Below are 23,270 nucleotides of genomic sequence, written 5' to 3' on the forward strand. Positions count from 1 at the left end.
GCAGCCGTTTGGAGGAGGCCCAGGGAGGCCTGCATGAGGTGTGTCCCCAGCCATTGGGGGTGGGGTGGGGGCACCCCAAAAGGTGGGGCAGGACCCCCAATAGATGGGGCAGTAGGGTTTTGGCACTCCGGCGCCAGATTGGCACACCAATGTGCCCCTGTGCACAAAGGGGAGTTGGGTTACCAAAGGAAAACAGTGAAATTGTTGGAAGGTTTTTTTAGGGGGGCGGTGGAGCACCCCAAAGGGTTGGGAAAGCTTCTAAAGGAATGGGGCGTTAAACCCCCCTGCCCACAATGGAGTGGGTGCCATGTCATGCAGCCCTCCCTGGGACCAGATATCTGCTCCTAGAACGGACGCCTGAGCCTAGGGAGGAGTGCAGGACAGCCTTCCCCCTTATCTGCCCCTTGGGAGGGCTACATGAGATGGGCCGCCCCTCAAATTGGGGTGGTGGTGGAGAGGTGCAACCGCCCTCACGTTAGGAAATTCCACAGCGGTGTAGGGGGCCCCTCCGCCCCCAGAAAAGGGCAGCCTGCCATTTTGAATTGGGTTCTTCGTTTACTATACCTGCCTTGGCGTAGAGGGGCACATTGGTGTGCCAGTCTGGCGCCGGGGTGCCCAAAACGTACAGGCCAATGCAACAGGGGGGCCAATATGGGTGGTCTGGTATTTGGGTGGGCTGACACAGATAATATATGTTTTGTTCTTCCTTTACAGGTCTTGAGCAGTTCAAGCTTCTCCCTTGTTATGTACGTATGAAATTTTGCTTATTCCAACATTTTATAGTGGGTGGAGGGCACATTGCTATTGGGTTGGGGGTGAACAGGGCCTGTAGTGTTCTGTTGTGAAGGAAGTGGGTGCTCTGGGGAGGGATTGGGGTGGCCAGGAACACACTTGCCCGGGTTGCGGACAAAACGCCCCCCCAGTGCAGCTGAACAGTGCTGTTTCCCTGGGAGGGAAGTTTGCCACTTAGCCATCTGTGCAATGTTTTTTTTGTGTGCTGGGGGTTGCCATGCACCCATTGGTCTTAGGCCAGTTTGCTATCACTGTGCAGTCCAGCCTTCTGTGGAGGTAGATGACTGAGAAGTTTCATGTATGTGGTGGAAGGAGCTGAAAAATGTACAGATATATGCCAGACAATTTGGATGTGTTATTGGTAGGCAAAGCACTGAATGTAAATCTTTTATGTTTCTGTTGCAGTTGCGGCTACTGAAAAGCTTATGCTGATTTATGTAAGTACCACATATATTACTTGGTAATGTGCGGGTGGAGGGTTACTGTGGTGGGAGAAACTGTGGCTGCAGTGTCAGTGGTATGGTTGAGAAAGGGTAGTAGGGCGGTTCGGGGGACACTGATGGGAGTGCCTTGCATTGAGGAAGGTGGCTGCTTTGCAGAAGGAAAAATTGGCCGACATAAGTAGCAGCTCCTTTTCAAAAATGTTGCCGGTAGTAATGCAGATGGTCATTTTGTTCTGAGCATGGTACGCGTACTTGATACAGAGAACACTACTTTTACTGCAACGATCACCATTTCTGTGGTCCTTTTCCAGCAGTCGTCCCAGTGAGCCCCGCCAGGCTCCCCATCCTTTTGCAGGGGGAAAAGCTGTAACGCAGGGTAGCTAGAGGGGCAGGAGGGGTGGGGGATGAAGTCATTGCCCTTGGGCGTCCATCTCCCAGATGGATATTTAGTCCCTCAAAAGCAGCAGTGGGTGCAGGGTGCCCCGGCACGGTCCCCATCCCGTCCTAGAGGGGAAAGCTGCAGTGCTGGCCAGGCAGAGATGTAGTGTGGTGGTGGTTGATGTGTGTGACCTTGGCTGCCTCTCTGCCTTGGTAGTTGAATGGCCCCAAGTTCACCAGTACTTTAGGAGCTGCGCCCCAATTTCTCACAATCAAAGTGTCCAAATTTGCATGCATGTGTAATGAATGGCGCACATTCTGTCATAGGAACTATATTCGGAGAGGTTACAAAACACCCTTGCTGCACAGGTCATATCCTCTGTCAGACTAGTCACCCTGCCAAAGTGTAATGGTGTAGCATGTGGAAGTCACCTTACCACCGTGCAGTGCAGGCGGTGGGCCACAGGAGCAGACAAACTTTACTGATTACAATTGCCCCAGCAGAACTGTGTTATTGCCACAAGGTGACATACTGTCTTCCTCACCTCTTTGCCACCTCCTTCCCCTAAAACACAAGTTCCAATTACGTAATGACCTACTGTAAATTCACATGAGAGGTGCATGTCCGAATGGGTGAAGTGTGTGTCTGGGATTGTTACAAGAGCCATGTGTTCACACAATCATTCAGCTAGTTTGTAAACTGTATGTATAGGCATATTCATGGGGGTTCACTTGTTTCCATATCATAGTGACGATGAGGGTTGTGTAGATAATTGCCTACTCTTTCACCCAAAGGGCTGCACGATTTTCCGAGGGCCAACCACATCTGGCTCTCAAAGGGATGCCCTCCTGGTGCATTGGTTTGGGGTTAGGGGGAAGTGCTTTCACCAGCTCAGAGGAGCCATCAGCGATGTCCATGCAAAAGGAGATGCAACCCCAACACCCTACAGTGGTGCAGCTGGGAGGAAAAGATTTAACGTCTGTGGGAGGGGAAGGGATACATGAGCTGCTAATGGAGGAACTGGAATGGATAGCACAGATGTTTGCAAACAGTGATGGTTTGGTGCCAGATATCCGGGATTTATTTATTTTTATGTTTTTTCTGCAGGATGCCATATGCCCACTTGTCTTATTTCCATTTCCAATCCGTGTGCAGTCTAGCCTTCCGTAGTGGTAGATTACTGAGAAGTGTCATGGAACTGGTGGAAGGAAGTGAAAAATGTACAGATAGTAGCCAGACAGTTTGGATGTGTAATTGGTAGGCAAAGCATTGATTTTAATTCTTTTATGTTTCCTTTGCAGTTGCGGCTACTGAAAAGCTATTGCTGACTTATGTAAGTACAACATTAATTACTCGGTAATGTGGGGGTGGAGGGTTACTGTGGTGGAAGGAATTGTGGCTGCATTGTCAGTGATAAGGGTGGGAAAGGGTAGTGGGGAGGGTCGGGGCCAGTGATGGGTGTGCCTTGCATTGAGTAAGGCAGCTGCTTTGCAGAAGGAAAGGTTTGGCCGACAAGTAGCAGCAAATTTAAAAAAAAAATTCCAGTAGTTATATAGATGGTCATTTTTTCTGAGCATGCCATGCACACTTGTTACAGAGCTCATTCCTTTCACTGCAAAGTTCACCATTTCTGTGGTCCAATTTCAGCAGTGGTCCCAGAGTGCCCTGTCAGGGTCCAATCCCTTCCAGGAGAGGAAAGCTGTAGTGCTGACCAGGAAGCTATGTAGGGTAGTGGTGGGTGATGGGTGTGACCTTGGCCACCTCCCTTCCTTGGTAGTGAAGTGCCCCCAAGGTCACTAGTGGTCCTGGAGCTATGGTCGAAACACTCACATTGAAAGTGTCTGAAGGTGCACCCATTTGTGGTAAATGTGGCACATTCTGTCAGGGTACCTATATTCAGAGAGCGTACAAAGCACACTTCCTGTGGACTTCATATCCTCTGTGAGACTAGTCACCCTGCCAAATTGCAACGATGTAGCATGTGCAAGTCACCTTACCACCGTGCTGGGCAGGCGGTGGGCCACAGGAGCAGACAACTTTTACTGATTACAATTGCGCCAGCACAACTGTGTTATTGGCACAAGGTGACATACTATCTTCTTCACCTCCTTTCCCTGAAAATAATGTGGCAATTATGTGTCGACCTACTGTTATCTCAAATGAGAGGTGGTTTCCGAATGGGTGAAGTGTGTGTCTGGGATTGTTACAAGAGTCATGTATTGGTGCAATTGTTGTGTAATGTGGTAAAATGTATGTGTAGCCATAATCATGGGGGTTTTCCTGTTTCCATTTCCTAGTGAGGATGAGGGTTGTGTGGATTTTCGGCCACTCTTATATCCAAAGGGCTGCACGACATTTCCGAGGGCCACCTACATCTGGGTCTGGAAGGGATGGCCTTGCAGTGCATTGGTTTGGGGTGGGGGGATGCGCCTTCACCAGCTCCGAGGAGCCATCATCGCTGCCCAAGCAAAAGGAAAGCCCCCCCCCCCTGACCTTATAGTGGTTCACCTGGGAGGAAATGATTTTGCGTCTGTGGGACGGAAGGGGGTACGGGAGCAGCTCATGGCAGACCTTGAATGGATTGCACAGAGGTTTCCAAACACTGTGGTGGCCTGGTCCCAGATGATTCCCAGGATGGATTGGAGAACTCAAGGGAATAGAAGGGCCATCAACCGCTCGATGTGGAAAATGAATGCCGAGTTCACTAGACTGACAGAGGGCAACACCAGAATACGGACCATTCACCATGGCAATATCAAAGGTGCTGTGATGTTTCACAGAGATGGGGTGCACCTTTCCAAAACAGGCATGGAGCTGTTCATTGGAAACATAATGGATTTTGCCCAGACGCTATTTTAGGGGGAGTTTGCCCAGTGACTGATGGACACACTGGAAGATGTGAAAAGTGAATACAAATGGTAGTAAGTATGTTGGCAGTGAGACTTCCACTTTCTAGCAATTGTTTGCATTCATGGCATGTCAAAGCATTCCGTATGTGTCTGCTACTGAATTCTTAGGTACCCATCACTACTTGCTTCAGCCTACATCAATTTGCTTGCCCTTGCAATAATGTTGTCCTTGTGAGCTTTCCCCTTACAATAGACACCCCTATATGAATGAGCAGGTGTTTTTGTCAAAAGTGTGCCAGCAGTTGCCCGGAAGGGCCAGCCGTGTACTTTATTTATCTTCCCTTTCTGCTTCTTCATTGCCTATGGCTTTTCAACTCACCCGATTACTAATACGTTGCATGGTTCCTTCTCACCTCGAATTACCATCCACGAGCATCCCATGGAGCAGAGCATGGTGCAAAGCATGTTGGCCGTTTCTGAATAGGTAGTGTGGCTGAAATCCTCGTCCCCACGCTTGTATTTCTGTACAGTTTAGCGGAATAGTACATTGTCCATAGATTTTTTGTTCTCTTTCTTTTAGGTGCAGGTGTGTTGTAGCTGTCTACCCACTTGTAGGAAAGCAGTCAGCTGGTCCTTAGCATTTCACGTGAGTGTTTGCAAAGTACTACTCCGTTTATTGTAGCGTGCAGGGAGTACTTCATATTGCAGAGGGCTGCTACAGTTTGTGAGCAAAGTCTGGACCTTTTGGTGTACTTGTGTGGAGTAGGTTTGTGGCACTGAATACCACTTACTGTGCTACGTTCCATACTTTCAGAAGCACACATACTTCTTGTTTCAGTCTTCATCTGGTCTTTGGGCAGTGAAGGGTTCCATAGGGAAGGTACTCATGGCTTCTCGGCGATCAATGTCTGGTGCGGAGGCATTAGCTGCAGTGATGGAGTCTGGCTCAGAGCAAGGCACAGATGTGTACATGCATTCTGAAACAGATAGTGCTTCTGAGGGGCACGAGGGAAGTGATTGGGGAAGTGAGATGGCCATTGACGAAAGTCCCTCCTCCCACTCATCATCGTCATCATCTGATGATGAAGAGGAAGGAAGAGTGCGTCCACCTTTTCGCACACTTCCCACACGCAGGGGACCTGTAAGGGGGAGGGGACGTGGAAGACGGCCACGCAATGTGGCAGTTCCTGACATGACTCAAGATTCGCTCTGGGTGCCTCCAGCAATGGCTCAGCCTGTTGTGCCCCCTTTCACTGGTATATCAGGGTGCACAGTGAATACAGAAGGGTTTCAGCCTATTGATTTTTTGTACCTTTTTGTTGATGATGGGTTCATTGCAGATGTGGTTGAGCAAACCAATTTATACGCTGCACAGTTCATGAGGTCTAGGGGTCCCACTCTAAAACCCCACTCCAGAGCACAAGCATGGGTACCCACAAACGATGTTGAAATGAGACAGTTTTGGGGTCTCATTTTGCTCATGGGAATTGGACACAAGCCGTCTGTCGCAATATACTGGACTACTGTAGCACCACTTTATTGCCCGTTTTTTTCAGCTACAATGAGCAGAAATCGCTTTCAAGCACTGCACCGTATGTTTCACTTCAATGACAACTCGGCAGCATTACCCAAAATGGACCCAAACTTTGATAGGCTGTTCAAACTTAAGCCATTTCTGGACCACTTCACTCACCGATTTGCATAGGTGTATGTTCCTAGCCAGAACATATCAATTGATGAATCGTTGGTGTTGTTCAAAGGTCGCCTTGTATTCAGGCAATACATTCCTAGCAAGAGATCACAATATGGGATTAAAATGTGCATGTTGTGTGAAAGTACCACTGGGTATGTCAGCAGCATGAGAGTCTACACCGGTAAAGACTCTACCCTAAACCCTCCGGGCTGCCCAGCCCATTTAGGGACAAGCGAGAAGATTGTTTGGGATCTTCTCACACCATGGCTCCACAAGGGACATCATTTGTATGTAGACAATTTCTACACCGGAATTCCACTGTTCAAGGAATTGTTCAATGTGGGCACACTGGCATGCGGTACAATCCGCAGTAACCGCAAAGGCTTCCCCAGACAACTTGTGCGTAAGAAGTTGGCCAAGGGACAATGTATGCATTGCGGCAGGATGAATTGTTAGCAGTGAAATTCTGCGACAAAAGGGATGTGTACATGCCAAGTACTATTCATGATGAAAGTACTTCAGCTGTCCCTCTGCGCAGGCAGACTCAGCAAGTGTTGAAGCCCAATTGCATTCTGGATTACAACAAGTACATGGGTGGAGTAGACAAAAATGACCAAGTGCTTGACTCATACCACGCTGAACGCAAGTCGCGTTTCTGGTACAAAAAGTTAGCCACACACATTGTGCATATGGCAACGTACAATGCTTATGTGGTGTACCGTGCAGCTACTCCACAAAACAAGCTCTCCTTTTTGGATTTTGAATTAGAAATTGTTCAATCTCTGGCTAATGTTCATGTACAAATTCCCTCCTTTCCAGAGGTCGAAGATGTGGCCAGATTGCAAGAGCGACACTTTGGTGATTATGTTCCTCCCACTGCCACGAAGGCACAACCGTACCGAAAATGTAAGGTGTGTACAAAACAAGGAAAGAGGAAGGATACTCGGGTGTACTGTCCCCAATGCCCTTCCCAGCCTGCCCTCTGCTTTCAGCCTTGTTTCCTTTTGTATCGTACAAAGGAAAATTATTGGGAGATCGACTGATTTCCGAAAATGCCCATCATTCCTTGAAAGGGACCCTTAGCCCCTGAAATCGTGCATGTCTTGTAAAGGAATGGCACTCTTGCACCCTGCCCTGGAGGAGTACCTTCAATGAAAATGCAACAGGATGTCAACTCACTTCACTTGATTTAGCGTGCATTCACGAGCATCGCTAGTCCTGCTTCCTCCACTTGAGGCCTGCCTTGGAAAGGCAACCACAGCCGTAGCTTTCCCTTGAGGCCTGCCAAGAAAATGTACATCAGTCTAGATCCCTCAGCTCAAAGCGTGACTTGCAAAGGAACGCTAATCAGGCTCCTTCCATTGGAGGCGTGCCTACGAAATAGTAATCATTATGAGTCCCTGTACTTGAGTTGTGCCATGCGGGTCTTTCCCCTTTGGCGTGCTTTGGCAAGCAATGCTAGTCCTGCCCCCTCCACTTGAGGCCTGCCTGGGAAAGAGACATCACCCCCGGTACCTTTCCCTTCAGGTCTGCCTCATAAGGAAATGGCAGTCTAGCTGCCTCTGCGCGTGGTGTGCCTTGCAAAGTAACACAATGCTTGTTTCTTCCAAAGCAGGCACATCTTGGAAAGAAATGCCACTCTAGCTCCCTCCACTTGAGGTGTGCCTTGGAGTAGGTGGGGACAGCACTCTGCTTTACTCCCCTTTGGCGTGCTTTGGCAAGCAATGCTAGTCCTGCCCCCTCCACTTGAGGCCTGCCTGGGAAAGAGACATCACCCCCGGTGCCTTTCCCTTCAGGTCTGCCTCATAAGGAAAAGGCAGTCTAGCTTCCTCTGCGCGTGGTGTGCCTTGCAAAGTAATGCAATGCTTGTTTCTTCCAGAGAAGGCGCATCTTGGAAAGGAATGCCACTCCACCGCCTCTAGTTGAGGCGGGCCATGGAGAAGAAGGGTGGAGCACTCTGGGTCACTCCCCTATGGGAGTGCAGCTTGCTCCTGTTTGGGATTGCCTTACAAAAAAAAAAAGTCTGGAAAACCCCATCCGCTTCCGGCGTACTTTGGACAGGAACCCTAGAGACACAGTTGCATTGTACACACATGTCCATGTGGTGTAAGTGTGTAGATATGCTCATGTGTAGATATACTTGCTCTGGTGCTAGTGATTTGGTAGAAGTGCAACTGCTGAAATGGATGCCAACTGACTGCAGACACGAAAGTGATACGAATGGCCAGTGATACGGTGGGTGCCTTGTCGTGGCATCACTGCTCACAAGGACAAACCTGCTTGTGCAACACAAGGAGGTTTGTCCTTGTGCTAAATCCCACCTTGCGTGTCTAACTGCATTGCGTCTGGTATGTATGGGAAGTGTGAGGAAAGGTGCATGTGAAATGGCTTACTGCCAGTACTTTACTGTTTCCCAAGCGCACTACAGCAAAGTTACTATACTAAAGATGTACCCATTGTCACTCAGGTACCACACCTGCACACAAGAGGTCAGCCTCTCATTGGGACACGTGTGGCGATGCGGGAAGGTAGGCCACGTGTTGTTGGCGGTGTGTTTCGGTGAGTGGCCAGAGGGAAATGTCTGAGATTTGTCTTCATTTCCGGCCAATTTCAGAGACATTTCCCTGTGTCCACTCACCGAAACACGTCGCCAACAGCAGATGTCATACCTTCTCGTGTTCCCACAGGTGTTCCGACGAAAAAGGTACCTCGCATGTGTGGGTGCACCTACCGGGGTCGCAAAAGGAAAAGGGTAACCCGCTGGTAACCCCAAGCCTTTCGCCACAGCACAATTTGTTCATGTGGGCAACCTACAGATTTGGGCCTAGGGTGTCGAAGCCAGCAAGGGAAACAGGGAACCCCATGCATTTCCCAAAAGAGGACACCCGTGGGAAAGCACAGAGGTCTGATTTGCGCGAAGTGGGCCAGAATTTATTACCCAGACACCCCTGCAAAGTCCGGGGGTGTCTGGGTAAAAAAATCTGGGGCGATGTGTGCAAATCACACCTCTGCGGATTCCCACGGGTGTCCTCTTTTCGGAAATGCATGGGGCTCCCTGTTTTCCTCGGTGGCTTGGACACCCGAGGCCCATATCTGTATGTTGTGCCGGTCGGCAGAATGGCTGAGATTCCCCTCTGCAAACAGACTGGGGGTTGCTTGCGTTTTTGGCTTGCCCCTTGCCGGCCAGGTAGGTGCACCCACGCATGTGAGGTACCGTTTTCATCGGGACACCTGTGGGAACGCGGGACGGTAGGCCATGTGTTGTTGGGGGCGTGTTTCGATGGGTGCGTCGAGCGAAATGTGTGGAAAAAGCGTTTTTTCCCCCCACATTTCGGACTTTGCAGGGGTGTCTGGGTAAAAAAACCTGGGGCGATGTGCGCCAATCACACCTCTGCGGATTCCCACGGGTGTCCTCTTTTCGGAAATGCATGGGGCTCCCTGTTTTCCTCGGTGGCTTGGACACCCGAGGCCCATGTCTGTATGTTGTGCCGGTCGGCAGAATGGCTGAGATTCCCCTCTGCAAACAGACTGGGGGTTGCTTGCGTTTTCGGCTTGCCCCTTGCCGGCCAGGTAGGTGCACCCACGCATGTGAGGTACCGTTTTCATCGGGACACCTGTGGGAACGCGGGACGGTAGGCCATGTGTTGTTGGGGGCGTGTTTCGATGGGTGCGTCGAGCGAAATGTGCGGAAAAAGCGTTTTTCCCCCACATTTCAGACTTTGCAGGGGTGTCTGGGTAATAAATTCTGGGGCGATTTGGGCATATCATACCTCTGCGGATTCCTACGGATGTCCTCTTTCCGGAAATGCATGGGGTTCCCTGTTTTCCTCGGTGGCTTGGACACCCGAGGCCCATATCTGTACATTGTGCCGGTCGGCAGAATGTCTGCGATTTCCCTCTGAAAAGAGACTTGGGGTTACTTGTGTTTTAGGCTTTCCCCTTGGTGGCCAGGTAGGTGCACCCACACATGTGAGGTACCGTTTTCATCGGGACACCTGTGGGAACGCGGGACAGTAGGCCATGTGTTGTTGGGGGCGTGTTTCGATGGGTGAGTCGAGCGAAATGTGAGGAAAATGCATATTTTTTCCCACATTTCGGACTTTGCGGGGGTGTCTGGGTAATAAATTCTGGGGCGATTTGGGCATATCATACCTCTGCGGATTCCCACGGGTGTCCTCTTTCCGGAAATGCATGGGGTTCCCTGTTTTCCTCGGTGGCTTGGACACCCGAGGCCCATATCTGTACATTGTGCCGGTCGGCAGAATGTCTGCGATTTCCCTCTGAAAAGAGACTTGGGGTTACTTGTGTTTTAGGCTTTCCCCTTGGTGGCCAGGTAGGTGCACCCACACATGTGAGGTACCGTTTTCATCGGGACACCTGTGGGAACGCGGGACAGTAGGCCATGTGTTGTTGGGGGCGTGTTTCGATGGGTGAGTCGAGCGAAATGTGAGGAAAATGCATATTTTTTCCCACATTTCGGACTTTGCGGGGGTGTCTGGGTAATAAATTCTGGGGCGATTTGGGCATATCATACCTCTGCGGATTCCCACGGGTGTCCTCTTTTCGGAAATGCATGGGGTTCCCTGTTTTCCTCAGAGGCTTGGACACCCGAGGCCCATATCTGTATGATGTGAGAGTGTGACATTTCCGGTGTGAAAACAGACTTGGGGTTACTTGTGTTTTAGGCTTTCCCCTTGGCGGCCAGGTAGGTGAACCCACACATGTGAGGTACCGTTTTCATCGGGACACCTGTGGGAACGTGGGACGGTAGGCCATGTGTTGTGTTTGTGTGGTTTTCATAACGTTTTGACCCATTTGCTGGAGCCCTTTGTCTCATAACCCTTTCTTTTCCCAAATGTGACCTACATTTAGTCGCTGCTTTAGCCACCATACACTTTTGTAACCTGCACAAGTCACCTACCCTTGAAAAGGTCTGCCTGTGCTCTTTCAAAAAATGTATGGCTGCCGTTCCTCACCACATTGGTTTTCCCAATTTACACATGCTAAGTGCGTCTGGTCAGGCCGTGAGCGTAAAACTCCTGTGTACCATGGCTCAGTGTTTGGCTTGTGGTATTGCTTGTTTTGTACAAACACTACAAAAATGGTATGCTCTCCTAACTGCAAGAGTCGGGGGAATGTAGCGGAGCATTGCTTTTCTCAAAATTCATAGAAGCCATTGCCGTACCAAGCCAACCATGTCCAACACATACCTTTTTTTTCAGTCATTTTCCCGCTTTTCCCCCATTCAATGGCAGTTTCCCCTACCTAGTTGTTGGCTGACCTATGCAAATCACCCCTTCCTAAACTTGGAATTTTGTCTACTTTTCAGAAATATATGCCTTTCTGTCCTCCAATTTGGCTTTCCTGCCCTTTTCTTCCATTCCGTCCATGCATGTCCAATTGGCAAAAATGGCAAAAATCGCCTACCTCTCACCAAACGGTTGATAACCCCATCAAAATAATTTTTTTCCATTTCCACTCAACCTGTTCCTGAAAGCCAACACATTGGGGAACTCAGAACAGCAACCCATTTGTTCCTAGCTCTTACAAGGAAAAAACCACAGGCTTCTTTGTACATCATTTTATTGGCATTTTTTGAAAAAACTCAAAATTTTCGCACATTTTCCTTATTTTCTCTCACCTCTCTACAGCAACCTGGGATTCCTGGGTGGCGTTACGACCGCCTACATGTGGGAAAAAAAGGAGCCAAATTTGGCCGAGATATCTCATGTAACGAAAAAGTTACAAGCCATTGAATGGCCACATACCAAAATCACCAAAAAAGGCTCTGGCACTGGGGAGAAATACCCATGGCACTTAAAGGGTTAAGGAGGAGGCTAACAAGATGCTTGACCTCAGGGTTATAGAGCCATCTACAAGTCCCTGGCCTAGTCCAGCTGTACTAGTGCCAAACGCAGGAACCAAAGCATTTAGATTATGTGTGGTTTATAGAGCTCTAAATGCAGTCACAAACACTGATGCCCATTCTTTACCAAAGACAGATGAGCTGGTGGCTAAACTTGGATCTGCCAAGTTCCTCAGCACATTTGACTTGACCTCAGGCTATTGGCAAATAGCACTGACAGACCGTGCCAAGGAGAAGACTGCATTTTCCACACCAGGAGGCCAGTTTAGGGTTATGCCTTTTGGACTAAAGAATGCTCCTGCTATATTCCAAAGGATGGTGAACCAGGTTCTGAATAGGGTAGAGGACTTCTGCATGGCATACTTGGATGACATAGCAGTGTTCAGCTCCACTTGGGAAGACCATCTTCATTACCTTGGATATGTATTCCAGGCTCTTCAACAGGCCCATCTGACCATAAAGGCAAGTAAATCTCGATTTGGTCAGAGCAAAGTGGTCTACCTTGGACAGTAGGTAGAGGTGGTGAGATTAGGCCCTTGCCTAGCAAAGTACAAGCGGTACAGGACTGAGCTACCCCCCACTACTCAAACCCAGGTGAGAGCTTTTCTAGGTCTCACTGGGTGCTACAGGAATTTCATTGAGAACTATGGGACCATAGCTTCTCCCCTGAATGTCATCTCCTCTCCTTAATTTCCTAAGAAGGTCAGATGGAATGAGGAGCGTGCCAAGGCATTCGGAGGGCTGAACCAAGACCTCAGGAAAGCTCCATTCTTAAGAGCTCCTGATTACAACCAATTAGTACAGACACTTCTAATACAGGGATAGGTACAGTTCTAAGTCAACTGGATGAGCAAGGCAGAGAACAACCTATTTGCTTCATCAGTGACACAAGGTGGGCAACTATAGAACGTGATTGGTTTGCCATTGTGTGGTCTTTGAAGAGGTTTAGGCCATACTTGTATGGTTCTACTTTCCTTATTCAAACGGACCACCAGCCTTTGAGATGGTTAATGTAAATGAAGGGGGGAAATCCTAAACTAATTAGATGGTCTATCAGCCTCCAAGCGTTTGATTTTACCATTGAGCATAGGTCAGGATGCAATCACCAAAATGCTGATGGTCTCTCCAGAATGTATGGTAAACTCCATATGGATACGCTTTTACATAGTCACACGCAGCACATTTTGTGCAGTGCCACTGAGAAGTCCCTTGGACTTCTCTTAATGTTTAACTACATCTTCTTGGGTGAAAGACTGTTTCAAAGAATAGTAAAATTACCCCTCTCTTACTTACCTTTACTTTATGGGTTCAGCACACAACACCCTAAAGTGGAGTGCTGGGGGGTTATATAGTAATTCATTTAACCTGTTCCTCATGTAACATTTTGTTACATTAACTCATTTAAATCTGGTCGCAGTGGTTTCTTTTTATTCTTTTTATTACTACCTAGTGACATGTATCTGCAGGCTGATACCTCAGCTGCAGTGCTGCATCCAAGGGTTACCATTTTCTCAAAATGCCCCCCCCCCCCCATCGTCTTTTTTTCGCCATTTCTTGTTAGTTTCTTCTAAGTTTTTACTGTTTGAGTCCTTTGTGTAGTTTGCCTTTGACGGGCTTCAGCCCTGAAGCCCACCCAGGCTCCAGTGAGTCTGGAAAGGCAGGAAGTTAGGGAGGGTCCCGAAACATCCCTGTCCTTTGTCTCTAGGTGTGCCTGAGTGAAACCAGTTCCTATTGGCCGGCTGGCTGTCCTGGAAGTCAGCCACTCTGCTGTGTGATTGACAGCCTAGGGCTTTGAATGAATGGGAACTTGCATAAAAAGCAAGGTTTTTGGGACTAGGAGAGTCGACCACTGAAGGACAACATCCGAAGCAGAAGACGAGAAAAAACATCAGCAGCACCCTCCTGGACCGCAAAGTGCCCGGTGAAGCACTCCAGCTGTGCTGACCCAGTTTTCAAATCGACATGGAAGATCCGTAAAGGACTACTACATCCTTAAGGCTGGTGGGGCCAACTAGCCTCGAGAGAAACTATTTTGGCACAACCCCCAACTTGCTGCGACTTTCCAAGGCTGCACAAGCCCAATACCCGGGATACCTCAACCACTTGTGAGTGCATTGTCTTCCGAAGTCCGAATCCAGCCAGATATTCATGGGCATCCAGAGTCCCATCACCAGAGTCCAGGATCGAGGGATCAGGAAAATCCTAACCAGAGCTCTTTGTTCTTCCTTGGCACTGAGAAATAGGCGCCAAAACCACAGTTGCTGAATCGCCAGAAATCCAATGCTGCCGAGTCCATCTCTCGAATGCTGCCGCAGCAGCCCACCGGACGTCCTCCCTTTCGTCACCATGACCAAGGACCAGGAACAAGGGTCTACTGCATTGCATCGTGAAGGCAACCAGCTGGAACACTTTCTTCATTTTCAGGGTACTATGGGGGTTGGGGTATTTCAACCTTTTGCCATTTGGGGTGCTTCCTATCTTTGGGAGTGCGATTTAACCCTACACTCAGTTGACCTCAACTTACCTTCATTGGCCACACAGCTTGTGCTTTCAATAGGGGACTGCTCGAGTTGCTGCGATTTTTCTTTTGAACACTGACTATTTAAGAACATTTTTATAAGAACAGCATCAGAACGTTGGGCCTCATTACGAGTCCGGCGGTAACCGAGCCGGAAAAACGAGCAGGTTACTCCCAGACTCGTATTACCATTCCGCCTCCGTGATTCCCAGAATTACCAGGGCATTACGACCCCAGTGACCCTGGAATTCCAGAGGCGGAATTGTCCAAGTCCCCATTCCCATGGAGTCCCATACGACTTCATGGGGATGGGGACAGTGGAAACACTGGTTCCGTCTATGACGGAGCCGGTGTTTCCATTTCCGCCTGCAGGCGGGTGGTGTTAAACCCGCCAGGTCAGACCTGGCGGGAGTTACACCTCCCGCCTGCAGGACTCTTAATCAGCCGGTCAGAAAAGAACAGTGGTGGCGGTTTTACCACCACCGTTCTTTCCGGACTGGCTGACTTGTAATGAGGCCCTTTGACTCTGTCCATTGGCTGGAGCGGTGTGCAAGGCAGTGTGTTTCTTGGCATTGAAGTGGCAGGAGGCAGCAGGACCCTTTCATCCAGCTCATTCTCTGTTTTCTCTTGGATTAACTTCTATTTCACTACCCCATTTTCAGAAGGAGGACAAAAGCACCGTGCACGCGTGGTGTGCAAGGCAGTGCGTTTCATTTTGGTCAGTGGAGAATGGCAAATGGATTGAAAAGAGATCAGTTTCACCCAAAGCTACGGTGAGCCATCGACTGGGTGTATCTTGAAAAGACCTATTGCTGTCATCATGGAGTGAGATTCTCATAGCCCTTTTATTTTCGGTATCAATAGATTTTGGGAGTGAGCTGTTATCGTTACCTTACCTTAAAAAATATTTAATACTTTCGAATGTATTTACCGCTTAATCAGGGAGTGTGAGTATTTCATAGCCCTTTCGGTATAATTAGGGATTGGGAGACAGAGTTGTAATCATTGTTGCTCATAGCCCTCTACCTTATACCTTGGATTTGTTCCTTCTTGCCTGGGATTTTTTTTACTTTATGTGTAGAACTTAAGCATGTTTTGCTTTTATATATTTGATTATTTAAATTGGAAATTACCAAATCAGCAGCCATGTATGAACTTTGCAGTGGTAAACCTATGAATGGAGCTATCAAGGCTGGCCAATACATATCTGACGCAGATATGTTGGTGGCACTCAACTTAACCCTTCCCCCCACTCTCCTGAACCAACTCAAAAGTGCTCTGACCTTTGTTCTCGTCCTGTGGTCAAGCCACCAATAAGTGAGACTGTAACAGACTCCTCTGGAACAAACTCTAATCAAATTGCGAGTCAAGCGACATCAAAAGCCTTAATCACCTCCTCCTTTCCATCTGAAGGAAAAATGAAAACGGGAAGTAATGTGACTCAGGTTCCAATGAAAACAAAGGCACAAGATGAATTGCAGAGAATACTGGGCAGGATGAGATGTCAACTAGTGACTTTGAAGCGTTGTAGAACATAGTTTTGCTGACACTCCGCCAGATATAGTTAGTGACTCCTCCTCGGACACAGATTCCTTTTTTGACTCACACCCAGCGTCAACCCAGCTAAGATGAATTTCTGCTCTGACTTCAGGTTTACCATGCCGGTGGAACTCTCCCTTAAACCAAACATTAATTGAGATGAACCAGGTCCTGTGTATTTTGGTGTCTCTCTTTGAAAGTTTGAAGACCAAGGTTAGATAAAAATTCAGCTGCCCTGGAGTGTCTGCTATTTAAATTTGAGAATATCAAATCACATATTGCAGCTAAAGAGTACCATTTTCAGCGAGTGGGTGGGCATGACCTAATGTCCACAGGTGGTGCCCCTATGCTGGCTACTGTCGCATTGAGGAGCGAAAAAATGTCAGAGTGGAAACGATTCCTATAAGGGCACTGGGAGTCGTAATGATGATAAAACTATGAAACAACCCTACTCTGACACACCTGCAAAGGTTCCACTCTTGGTTGTAATTTCTGACTCCCCATCTGACGATGATGTGCCACATTTAATATCTACTGTGAACATGGATTCCGAAGTTGATGCTTCTTGCTCTGTATCACCTGTATCGTCCATGTCGATTATTACCACAACTGAGCATGCCAAGAGCAGACAGAACAATGAAATCCATCAACGTAAACCTAAGAATATGCCAGCCCTCCAAAAAAGTAATCAGCATCCAAAGCATTTCTTATACTCATTCTTTAAACAACCTAAGGTGATGACTGTTCTCTCAAAACCAGCATTCACTTCCACAAATTCATATAAAAATCAAACACAAGTAAATCCAACTGCTATGTCTAATCCCCACTCCAAAAATGATGGTCTAACTAGCGTAGGGCCTGGCAAGAAGAATATGATTTTTGGCAATTTTGTAGAACCTCTGATTGAATCTACTAGGCATGGTGCAGCTAAATCATGCTCTATAAGAAATGGAGTAGGTGTAAGTATGCCTGATAAATACGAGAGTACCGATCAAACAACTCTTACAGGCATAATTACATGTAATGGTCAACTTACTAATGGGACCTTGGCGTTAGGACATTTAGGAAATACTGATCAGCGCCACTATAATAATCTAACAAACCCCCTGGCTACCAATACTTTTCCTTTACATGCTAACATAGTGGGCATTCAAGCTTTGGTGCAAGGGAGCAAGATATCATTAGGTGTCCAAAATTGTGCAAAACATATTCATACTGCGTAAAGTCAGGTTATGGTTGCATGAGTAGATTGGAATTAGATAAACACAATCATAATGGTTATGGTGTTACATAAGGGGTACACACATGTGATCCACTATATTTAAATATGGTGTACCCAAGTCTTACTCCCAAAGATCCCAAAGTATAAATCAATGTGCAAATGATGACCGGAGGAATAGGTATCCGGTTGGCCCAAATCATGTGAAACCACAAGTGAAACATCTTGAAATGCTACAACCGGGTCGTCAGTCTTCTAATAATAGAGGAAAAGGGAGAGAAGCCATTCATGGATTTATCTTTGAGGCGATATTACCGGAAAATGACTCTTACGCTGAGAAGAACTGCAATTTTGCAGTGGTTTTGGGATTTACCGACGTTGGCTGGTATCTCCTCAGATGATTTACAAAGGGTTGATTTTATTGATCGTTCTAGAGCTGATCGATCTATTGTCTTCATACAATCCAAGTTAATTTGAGATAGTATTATGAATGACCAAGAGAATTTCGGAATTCTTGGTTTTGACTTTTCTGAATACCTATGGGATAAGAGACTTGATCTGGGTGCGGTCGAGGTACTTTCTGATCCTAGGGCAGATGTACAGCTCTTGAAAGATGGGATTCAAACCTCAGAGCAAACTAATAATTGGTCATGGTTACTGAAGGCATCCCCACAAAAGTGATAATCGAAAAAACGGGAAGTATGTACGAGTCTAGGACTCACATTGATTTCCTGGAACACCAGAGGAAATATGCACCTCTTCTCATACGCTGAATTGGGTACGAAGCTTCAATCTTTCGGAATTGTTATATTACAGGAGACATGCTTGCTGGAGATCCCAGCGATGGAATGGTATCATTTAATGGGTCAATTGGCAAAGCGACGTACTGCTGCACGACCATTTGGTGGCCTTTTGATATGCGTTCGTTCCAGCCCCTTGCTAAATTTAATATGGTCAAGTGAGATTTGTCATGGTATCCCAACTTCTCATGTGCGTTTGTCGAATGAGCCTTACCCAGATTATCTGATTCTATATGTATACTGACATAAAAAAACGGGAGACCTGGGAACTATGTTAGAAATGTCGATTAATTATTTGGAAGTCTGGGGCGAGACCTTTTTGGGTGGCCATATAATCTTAGCTGGTGACCTAAATTTCAATTGTACCAATTCTGAATTGCTTGGCGAGATAGGGACAAAGGGGACTTGGGAGTTCCAATACAAAGGGAAATGCAACCCGATGGCTTAAGTGTCTGAACGGCTTAGGGTTGGAGATGTTGAGTGATAATTCTTCTACTAAAGTCGAACCAACATGGACAGATGGTCTTAGATTTTCAACTATTGACTACATATTTGTGAGTAGCTGGTTATACTTGCGCTGTACTGTGTTCACGGTGACAGCAATAGATTGTAGTGATCATTCAATGCTGGAAGTGGCCTTTGAGACTGAACTGGCCTTTGAAAAGGATGCTTTGATGGATCTAGAGATCGTACTTTGAACAAGGCAGGTAATAGAATTACATGGAATGCTGTTAATTTAGACCTTATAAATGGTCAATAGTCTAAATTTGTCAAATACACTCAGAAGGTTATGAAGAGAAAAATCCTTGCTCCAGAAACATTTGGGCTGTTTGTTAAAACTCTGATAGCTAATGCAAGTATTTGTATAAATGATAGAAGACGGGAGAAGGGTAAAAGTGAGGGACACCTTCATTCATATAATGAAGAATTGGTTAATAGAGAGCGAATTGGGAGGAGTGCGGTAAAGTACTATAAAGCTCAATCTAATTTACCTTGGGAAATGGCGTATGCTCTTAAGAAAACTTGGCAGTCCTATAAAAACTGGATTCGGAAATTCCTATGCCAAAGAATTACAGAAAGACTCTGAAGCCATGTTGGTCAGACTTGTTAATAAAAAGTCCAGAGCAATCCAAAGCCCACTCCAATAGTTCCATGTACTCCATCCGTTCCATGTACTCCAACTGTCCATGCATTACGACCGTGTCAAGCACTGAAAGCCGTTCGTTTCAATGCTCTTTCAAACCATTCCATGTAAGTCACGCCATTCTATGCATTCCAAAACATTCCATGTACTCCAATCCGTTTCATGCACTCCAGTCCATTCTATGCATTCTAGTCCGTTCCATGCACTCGCGACTGTTCCGTGCACTCGTGACTGTTCCGTGTACTCGTGACTGTTCCGTGCACTCCACTTTCCAAGCACTCCAGTCCGTTCCAAGGACATCAACAATTTTATGCATACCAACCATTTTATGCACTGCTGCTTTTATTCTTTCTACCTCACATTATCTTTTCTCCATGCATCATCCATCCACATACGCCATCTTCACACGTTCCGTCCACTTAACTGGTTCTAACCATTTCACATGTTCTATCCTCTTCAGCCATTTCACCCACTTTACCGGTTCCATCCACATACTTCACCCGTTTCTTCCACCCGTTTCACCCATTCCTTCCACATACTTCACCCATTCCTTCCACATACTTCACCCATTCCTTCCACATACTTCACCCATTCCTTCCACATGCTTCACCCATTCCTTCCACATGCTTAATCCACATACTTCACGCGTTCCATCCACATACTTCACCTTTTCCATCTATATACTTCGTCCGTTCCACCCAGTCCGTCCGTTCCACTCAGATTCATCCGTTCCACTCACATACTTCACATTGTCCAATTTCATACTTCCTCCGTTCTGACCATAATTTTCATTTTATCCATCCACTTCACCCATTTCATCCACATACCTCAATCGTTCTATTCAATATATTTGACCTATTTTGTCCACATACTTCACCCGTTCCTTCCTCGTACTTTACCCGTATCGTCCATAAACGTTAACCGTATCGTCCATAAATGTCACCCGTTCTTCCAGCTCCATCCTCCGTTCCTACCACCCACTTCCATCCACATACATCACCCGTTTGATCCGCACTCTACACCCGCTCTGCAATCTACACCTGCTCCTCGCTCCGTATAATACACCCGCTCCGCACTCTACACCCGCACTATACCCAACGTCTGCTCAACGCCTCACATCGGCTCAACACCACTGCACCTTACATCTGCTCAATAACCTATATCCGCTCAGCACCCTACATCCGCTCCACACCCTAAATCTGCTCAACATCCTACATCCTCTCCACTCTATTATCCACTCATACCCTACATCCGCACCATGACCTATATCCGTACCACAAACTACACATTCTTCCGCTCCGCGTACTCATCCGCTCCACGCACTCATCCGCTCCACACACCTCATCCACTTCACTGACTTCGTCAGCTCCACTCACTTCGTTAGTTCACCCTTATTAAAAAAGAAAAAATATTTTTCACTCATTCTAATTTTTTTGTCCTTTTTAGTTAACCAATAGAGGTTATTAGTTTTCGATCACTCGCGCGGATCATGATGCTACATGCTATTTATGATTTAGCAAAGTCAGTGCGATGCTGTTATCCAGTTTGAGTTTGCGGTTGGTTTTAGGGGAAGAGCCAAGTTTTCAGTAATTTGTGGAAAGACATGAGGTCCTCATTGAGTCGGATATGTAGTGGGAGTGCGTTCCACAGCGTGGGGGCAAAGGCTGAGAAGGACGATCCGCCTAACCTGACTGAGTTTGTTTTTGGTATAACTAGGAGGTCGGCTGAACTTGACCTTAGAGTACGTGCTGGCTGGTAGGGTTTTAGTTTGTCTTTAAGATATTGAGGTCTGGTTTTATGCAGTGCTTGGTGAGAAATGTATAAGGTTTTGAAGGTCTCCCTTCTAGCCACTGGAAGCCAGTGCAGAGTTTTGGGGGCTGGGGAGATGTGGTCTCTCGGGCCAAGCGCTAGTAGATTGTAATACATTATGGTAAAAATTAAAGTGTGGGGCATACATTCAGGATTGCTGCGATTGATTGTCGGATTGTATAGGAATACAAAGATCCAAGTTCACCTAAATCATCAGGGAGGCTTATCTCGGCCTATCCCTACCATGTGCAGAGTTAGACAGGGTTGTTTTTTAGCAGCTTGTCTATTTAAACTATACCTTGTGGATGCCGATGACTTCCAACAGTCCTCAGCTTTTGCGTCACCTACATTAGGTAATTTAAGAATAACATCCTTGGCCTACGCTGACGATTAATTGCTTTTGACTGTACTGCGGTTGGCCATCAACGACTGATCAACTAGTTTGTGAATTCAATCGAGGATCATTCCCTATGAGAGAACCCGGAAAAAACTAGGATAATGCAGTTGAATAGAAGAAAGACAAAGTGCTCTTATCGATGGAAGATACAAGAGACAAAATTGGACATTGTCCACTCTATCATCTATTTGGGATTTCCAATAAACTCTCATCCCAGTATTGAGAAGCAAAAATTGCGAATTTAGTCTTTCCTCTCCCTTCTCAGATGATGAAGATTGTTAAACAATTGTGTACATTTTCCATTAGGCTGGCTATTAAATATTATGAAGCCAAATGTATACCCAAACTGTTGTATGGGATCGAAACTTATCCATCAGAGGTAATTAACTATCTTCCATCTTTAAAAGCTATTTTTTGGAGAAGAACTTTGAGGTTGCCAAACTGCATGCCCATAGTACTTGGGAATCATATCTTTGCAAGCAAGAGCCGATTGGCAAATTCTTTATTCCGCAAGATCCTGTTTCCCACCGCAGGATCCCTTTATGTTGATCTAAATGAAGTCTTGCTGAACCATAATTGCACTTGGATGCTTTCAATTACAGAATGATGTATGGCTACCTTAGCAGAAATTGAATGCACAATTGAAGACTTGGTGCAAGCTTCTGTGCGGGTGAGATTATCATTGTTTAAACATGACTGGATGAAATCCATAGATGCCCTGCACTCCAATCCTTCTATGAGTCACTTATCCACCGACTACAAAAGGCAGGGTATTATCGCCCCCTTCCTAAATATCTATCCTGACCGAGTAACAAGGGCTATATTCCTACGATTTCATTGGAATCTAATACTAACAAGACCGATCCCAGCAAGGTATGGTCAGATCTCAAAAGAGAATATTATGTGTAGATTCTGCTGTGAAAAGGACACTTATGAAACCCTAAGACACTGCTTGATTGAATGTAAATCTTTGTTGTAGAACAGAAAACTATATTTGGATAGGTTTTTACCATCAAATAAAATTACTGACAATAAACAACTTTGGAACATATCCCTGGGGGGGGAGAACAACCTGTGCAGTAGTTGCAGTGGTAGGATTCATATAATCTCTGGAACTTGCAGCAAATCCTTACTTAACTGTCTAATTAGCCTTGTTGTTAACAGAGATACATTTGTGAAGAATTCTTGCATTGATTGGTGGTATGGTATATTCCGGCAAATACGTTTTTAACAAACTATATAAGATTGATTAAAAAAAAAGAAAAGAGTTGAATTGAATTGTTTACATGCTTATTTTAATTGCATCATGTGATGACATTTTTGTATGATGAGATTGGATTGTAAATGAAATATTCTTTTAATGTGTAATGTATTAAAGGTTGAATGTTTTTAAACATAATATATTTTTTTTTAAAACTTTGTCTATTGACTTTGGCTGTCCTGGCTCCCTAAAGGACTCCTTCTGACCTATTGGCTTTGGCAGTGCTCGTTACCTCACAGGTTTTTAATGTTGGACACTTTAATTCTGGGATAATAGATTGGCTGCACCCATTTGGGAGAATCTAACTGTTCTTATAACCTACCAGTCTGTTCTGATCTAACCCTAACCTTTCCTTCCTTGAAAATTCCATATTGCAAAGGTGATAGTATATAAATGCTATACTGACCTCAAATGAAGTCCCCTCCGGGCGCTGGAACATGTGTAACATATGAATGAATTACTCACCTGTTTTATTGTTCTTTTTTTTTTTAATTGAATCCTATCTTGGGATTAATGTCCATTTATTCAGCAATTTGTATAGCGCTCCGAAACCACAGGCAT

At 46.3% G+C, this 23,270-nt stretch overlaps 1 protein-coding gene across 1 annotated transcript in view; it reads right to left on the bottom strand.

Annotated features, from left to right (window-relative positions):
* The window catches only part of TFIP11 (tuftelin interacting protein 11), a 643,289-nt gene that overhangs the window by 362,537 nt on the left and 257,482 nt on the right, over positions 1–23,270 (bottom strand). The window lies entirely within an intron of this gene.

The sequence above is a fragment of the Ambystoma mexicanum genome, chromosome 11 (assembly GCF_040938575.1).
Source record: "Ambystoma mexicanum isolate Mex_15411 chromosome 11, UKY_AmexF1_1, whole genome shotgun sequence".
Taxonomy (NCBI): domain Eukaryota; kingdom Metazoa; phylum Chordata; class Amphibia; order Caudata; family Ambystomatidae; genus Ambystoma; species Ambystoma mexicanum.